Below are 6,801 nucleotides of genomic sequence, written 5' to 3' on the forward strand. Positions count from 1 at the left end.
TCTGAGCTTCTTAGAAGGACAGGCACAGAGGAACCTAGGGGTTGTGCAGTTTTCAGTGTGCAATGCAAGTACGGGGAGAGAGGCAGATCTCCACTCCCTTTTGTAAATGCGGAGGAAATATGGAAGGGACTCGGTGGGAAAAAGAATGTAGTGTTTTTGTCCGTTTCTCAGGGATGTGGTCATTTTTAGGCTAGAGTTGGAGGAAAGAGATGAAATGTGGATCCACTGAGCCTTCCGGGCTTGTGTGGGAGTGTCTGAAAGCCCGAACCTGGTGTTTGAGGGGAAGCCAGGGAGTGGGGCCTGGGGAGCTGGGGAGCTGAGGAGCTGGAGCTGACGATGACCTGGAAGGAAAACTAGTCCTCCCAGAGATTTGGCTCAGGAATTCAGAAGTGAAATGAGTGTCTAAACCAACAAGACTCCTCTCAGCACCCCTCTGCTCTTCAGGGTCTCACCATACTGTGACTGACAGAGTCCCAGCATCCCCACCTTGCCCATCCTCGGACCTTGGTCACAGCCCCATGTTCCCAGCTTCTAGCTGGCTTCATCATTTGTCCTATGGGGCTCTACTTTACACTTCATCTCTAGGGAATTCTGTCATTATCATGTTAGGGGTCACTTGGTCTGTCTGTCCTGTTTTGTCTTTTTGTTGTAAGGTTATTGTGTGCTCACTTTGGTTTCTGCCCCAGACATGATGATATTGTTATAATGGCAGATGTGGTTATAATAGCTTTACACCATACCCTCTCTTGGTAGGCATGATGACCCCCAATGGTCCCTGCCTCCTGGCATTCATGCTCGTGTGTATCCCTCCCACCCTGACTCAGGGTTGATCAGTAGAACCGCACAGTATTAGACACTATGCCAGGAGCTATGGACAGGACAGATGTAGTCTTTTTCCTCATGGAGATTACAGAACTTGCAGCTCAGTATATAATGGGGGCAGCATGGACATTGGAACTGGATAGAGCTGGCTGATCCCAGCTTTTCCACTTGGTGCTGAGCAAGTTCTTTAACCCCTCTGAGCCTCTGTTTCCTCATCTTTAAATCAAGCAACGTAATAGCCACCTTGGAGAGTGTGGTGAGGATTAAATGAGACAGTGAACGTAGATAAAGAAAGCATTTAGTAGCGTCCAGGTTTTGGTGGCTACTCCACAAATGTTATTCCCCGAGGTGTTCTAGTGCTGAGAATATAGTGCTGAATGGGAGGTCATCTCTGCCATCAGGGGGCTCAGAATTGAGGGGAGGGGACAGATGTATACTCACTAAAGTTCAAGGCAAACTGTGACAATTTTGGTAATAGAGATCAAGAGAGTGAGCAATGGGAACCCAAAGGAAGGCAAAGAAAAGTTTCATGAAGAGTGGGTGACATTTTAACAAGCCTTAGAAGGGAAGTAGACTTTTCATCAACGGAATAGGGCAAGAACATTGCAGGCAGGCAGAGAAGCTGTGAGATGTCAGCAGGCGTAGAACCTCCTGGTATTGGCCCAGCCGACGAAGTTGATGCCCATCTTGTGCCCAGATCAATTGTAAGTTCACAGGGTGCAAGGATGAATGAAACAAGCTTCCTGACCCCTGGCCTCGCATTTTAGGATGAGAGTCCCCAAGGTGGCAAACTAAACTATGCAGAAACTCTGACGGACAGTCCCTCTTCAGTCCCCAAGTTCTGCATTTTACCAGGAGCATTTAGAAGACTGTGGCTTACCTTCAAATTATATATATATATATATATATATATATATATATATATATATATATATATATGTTTAATTAAAACACACACACACACCTTAAGAGCAAATTTTATTGTTAAAAACTTGGAAAGTGAAAATAAAAAATAAAGTAAGGGATAAACTTTTCGAGGACCTCACTACCCACAGGCAAACAGCTAGCACTGGCATATTTTTTCCTGTCTTCTTCTTTATGCATCTGAGAATCTCTGTTTACCTAACTTTACATGCCGCTGCTGCTACTGAGCCCTCTATCCCGACCGACCATGTTTGCAGTGTTATCAGACACAGAATAGCCATTCTGATGCAGAAGTTTGTCAGCAAGCAGGAGTGCTGAATTTATTGGCGCAGAGATGAGGGGTAGTCACTCTAAGCATACACCCTTTTCTGCCAGCTTCGAAGACAAGCCTGCCTCCGTGCAGGTGTCGCCATGGCTGATGGGTGGCTTAGCTGCTGGGCTCAGCCCCTTGCTGAAGGAGCAGCATCCTGTGCTGTGCCTTTGAGCCTTTCCAGTCTTCAGACTCTGCGCCTCCTCCCTTCCCCCATCCCAATTTCCCTGTCTCCAGCCAGCGATAATATCTTTCATCCGAGCCTCTCTCCCTGCCTCCAATGACTGTCTCCCCTGATGAATTCTCTCCGGGTGACTTTGGCATTTGCATATTTTCTCGCTTGGATATTCTGAGATGTTGGAACCAGAGACCAGGTTGACGCGCTCAGGTACTTAGCTGAATGAGGCTGTCTCAGGAACTGCACAAATATTTGGAGTCGGGTGTGTGCCAATAGGCAATTAATTGAAATGTGGACACAGCATGCTGTTGGAGGAAGGAGCCCGAAGTTGAGAAATGAGCTGTGGGAAGCGATCCTCCCCCGGATAAGAAACAGTAGCTGGGGAATTTCCTTTGCCCCAAACTGCAACAAATTTGGTACAGAAACAGAAAACAAAACAAAACAAACAGAAAAGCCAAACAAAGAACAAGCATAGGGTCCAGGTTGATGCCTGCATTCCCAGAGTGGAAGGTGTTTTCAAACCACACTGGTCTGACCAGGGGAGGTGGAGGTGAGCCCAAGGTCAAGGGCAAGTCGGGCAAATCCAGGACCAGAAGCAAGAAGTTCTGACTCCAGCCCAGGGCACTTTCCATTTGATAAGCTGATTGTCTACCTGGAGACCTGGATTATCATATCAGGAGCGAGAGGGCGAGGACTGCGACTTAAGCATTTCCCCGTCACCGATGACTTTGTGAATACACTTAGTGAAATCCACAGCAAAGCCAAGGTCCTCACGGACTGCACCTGAACTTGGGAATGGAAGGAAGCACATTGGACCGACCTTTACGGAGTCTGGCTGCCTGCTGTGTACTGGGGATGGATACTATCACGAATGGGGTCTCTTGATTACGTGACCATCTGACTCAGTGGTTGAGCATGGACCTATGAACCAGGAGATCACTGTTTGATTCCCCGCTAGGGCACATGCTCGGGTTGCATGTTCCATCCCCAGTGTGGGGCATGCAGGAGGCAGCCCATCAATGATTCTCTCTCATCACTGATGTTTCTATCTCTCTCTTCCTCTTCCTTCTTCTCTGAAATCGATAAAAAAAATATATATATATTTTAAAAAAACCCAAAAAACTAGGTCCCTGATCCACATCTGGGACCTGACCCCAGCGGGACCAACCTCCTGACTGTCCTCTTCGTTCACATCTCTTTGTTTTCCAGGAGGATGGACCCATCTCCTTAGGATTTTTAGATATGACGAGTAAGAGAAGCTCTGACCAATGGCGTTGCTTTAGAACTCAGTTTGTTTTAGGGTGCTATGAAAACCACCTTTTTGTTGTTCAAGCTCATGGAGCCAGGGATCCCGTGTAGGTCTCCCCCAGAGCATGGTTCTCAAAGTGTGGCCCCTGAGCCAGGGCATCTGGGAACTTGTTAGACAGGCACATCCTCAGGTTTTTTCTCCCCCCACCTCCCTCGCCACCAGCTCTACCGAATCTGAAATGCCTGGAGAGAGCCCCACACTCTCCCCTTTCACAAGCCCTCCAAGGGGCTTGGATACACAGCTTTGAAAACCATTGCCCTAGAAAATTATGATTTGGAAATCCGGGCTGTTGAAGGCCAGCATGAGGGAAGTAATCTGCTTTTGATGATTGGAACCTTAAGAATAAAACCCTCTTCACTCCCGAATGCCCAGGTGAACCGCTTCTGTACATTGCCGAGGGTTCAACGGGAAAGCATTGCCAAGAGATTCTTCGAAATCTAAGTGACCGGCGCGGTCAGACACAATTCTTGGGGAGCCCCACCTGCTTCCGGGGGGTACCAAATTTCCATACGTTAAAGTTCCGTGGCGTGACTAAGTTCATCGGTTGCCTAATCTGTTATTTTAGAATTCCACTTCCTCGCCTTGTGTGAAAGTTTATTCAAATGGGAACATTTTATTTTATAAAATGTTTTCCTGTATGCTTGCACGTGTTACTAAGGAAACCAGGGGCAACGCTGCGGCGATGATATTGTTGCTCTCACGAATTAGCGATGCGGCGATGTATATGCCATACCATAATGTTTTCCTCTCTCTAGAAAAATTTCACACTTATCGAATTTATACATTTATAATGCAGGACATTGGAAGCGACGGGAGTAGAGCGGCACAAAGAAATCGGATTCCGGAGTGACAGAGGACATTTCTCGGGGATGTGCTCTGCGCTGTCGGAGCACTGGCAGAACAAGGTGATTTTTCATCCTGCGTTAGGAGCCCCTCCGTGAGGGGAGCGGAGGGAGAGAGGGCAGCCCTCGCCAAGGGACGCTCCGATGTCAGGGCTTGGGGGGCTCTCGCTGGCGAGCGGCACTAGGAAGGAGGAGGCCTGGGTGTGTGCTAATCACACGTTTCAGGAATCAAGCAACACTGAAGCAGGAGATCATGCGAGCGAGGGAGAGCAAGCGAGGGGAGCCGCAGAGATGGCACCAGGAGCTGGGGATGCGGCACAGTGGGAGGCCTCCTGCTTCTTCTCTCTGGATGGTGGAGGGGAGGTTATTAATGACGGGATGGATTAGAACAGATGGGTCCTTTTGACACATTTCCCCATGTTGTTATTTTCCAATTTCCCATCTTCCCACCGCCTAGTCATGCGCCTCTCTCTTGGTTAGGAGCGAGAGCGTCTGACCTTTTAGAGCGAGGCATCGGGCGTGGAGAGTAGACGTGGAAACATTGCCTCAGCCTCCGAGGGCTTGCTCAGCAGACCGGAGAGCCTTCCCGGAGCCTTTGCTGGGAGGGGAAAGGGTCAGGCCGCTGTGGGCATTGGTGCTTTTGGATGCTGAGTTCAAAGCGAACCACAGGACTTTCCCTCTGGCTCCCTGTCTGCTTCGCTCCAGTCCAGTAGCCATCACTCCCTTCCTGGCGGCAGGCACCTTTCTGCAGCCTGGAGATTTGCATTGGAAATGGTGTTGGTTAGGCCCCTGAAATAATATTAATCGCTGCTAAACAATTAGGTTGCATAATTTGTACATAAAAAAGAAAGAATGAACCTTTGGCTTGAATTATTATTTCCTCGTCTGTACCTTACTCATCCCCACAGATAAGGAGACCTTGGTCTGCCCTTCTAGGTGAGAATGACTTTGGAAAAGCAAAGCCACGTATCTTTGAATAGGTTGTTGGAATGAGATGCATTTGTTCATAGGCAGGTTGCTTTTGCAGCTTCAGGCGGGACAGGCAGGGACCCTGGGAAAACAGATCCGCAGCATCCTATCACTTGACCCTTCTTGCAAGAGGAGGGACAGAAGAATGGGCACCATGGGAGTTGGGGGGGGGGGGTGGTTCTGGGATGCAGAGCAATGAATCGTCAAGGCTCTCTTCCTGGGCTCTGCCTGCACACCCTTGTGTCCATTTGTGGTTAAGCAGCCATCAGGGGCCAGAGCCTCAGGGAGTTGAGACCCAGCCTTCGTGCCCACTATAATGGGTTGAATAGTGGCTTCCCAAAATATATGCCCATGGCCTCATCTCTGGAGGCTGTGACTATGATGACTATGGCCTTATTTGGAAAAGAGGTCTTTGCAGATGTAGTGAAGCTAAGGATCTTGAGAGGAGATCATTGTGTATTATCGGGTGGGTCCTGAATCCAATGGCAGATGTCCTTGTAAGAGTCATAATTGGAGAAGGTGCAGGTGTAGTGGAGAAGGCACAGGCGTCGTGGAGAAGGGCATGCAAAGGTGGAAGCAGAGACTGGAGCCATAAGCCCAGAAAAGGCTGGAGCCACAGAGGCAGGAAGAGGGAGGAAGGGCTCTCCGCTGAGCCTTCAGAAGGAGCCCTATCATGGTGACGCCTTGCATTCAGACTTCTGAACCCCAGAACTATGAGAGAATAAATATCTATATTTTAAAAGATTTTTAAAATTGAATTTTAGAGCGAGAGGAAAGGAGAGGGGGAGAGAGATAGAAACATCAATGCGAAAGCAAAATATCACTAGGCTGCTTCCTACACGCCCCTTACCAGGGTTCGAGTCGGCAACCCAGGCATGAGCCCTGACCAGAAAGCAAACCTGCGACCTTTTGGTGCGTGGGACGACGCCCAGCCAGCTGAGCCCCCCTGGCCTGGGCCCCACAATTCTTCTTTGTTGTTTCTAAGTGGACTCCTCCAAATGTCAAAGGGAGCCCCTAATCTAAGCACCTGCAGACGGCTGAGTGGGCCGTACTCCAGGCCTGTCTTGGGCTCTAGAGGAGGCTTTAAGGGGAGGCCTGTCGCTAGCAGCAAAGAGCTCCCTGGGTCCTGGGCCAGGGCTGTGCCACATTCCAACGGTTCTCCAACTGCATTGTTCTCAGGCTCAGCCTCCAAGCCTCCTGCTCAGAATGAGGGCAGACAGGCTGGGGTTCTGCCAGGTCCGTGGGGCTTTAGAAGGCACAGTTTCAGGTGCAGACGGCCAAATTATGAAGTCTGTCTTTCTAGGCTTGGGGGAGTATGTCTGTCATCTTCCCCCAACGCTGCCTTAGCAATGCTTCGAGGCTTAGCATGTGTCTTGCTAGCACTACTGTGAGAGTCACCTCAGCGGTCTTCCGCTTCCAGTTTCCTCTCTCCAGTCCCTCCTCAGCC

The sequence above is a fragment of the Pipistrellus kuhlii genome, unplaced genomic scaffold (genome assembly GCF_014108245.1).
Source record: "Pipistrellus kuhlii isolate mPipKuh1 unplaced genomic scaffold, mPipKuh1.p scaffold_m20_p_2, whole genome shotgun sequence".
In the NCBI taxonomy this organism is placed as follows: Eukaryota; Metazoa; Chordata; class Mammalia; order Chiroptera; family Vespertilionidae; genus Pipistrellus; species Pipistrellus kuhlii.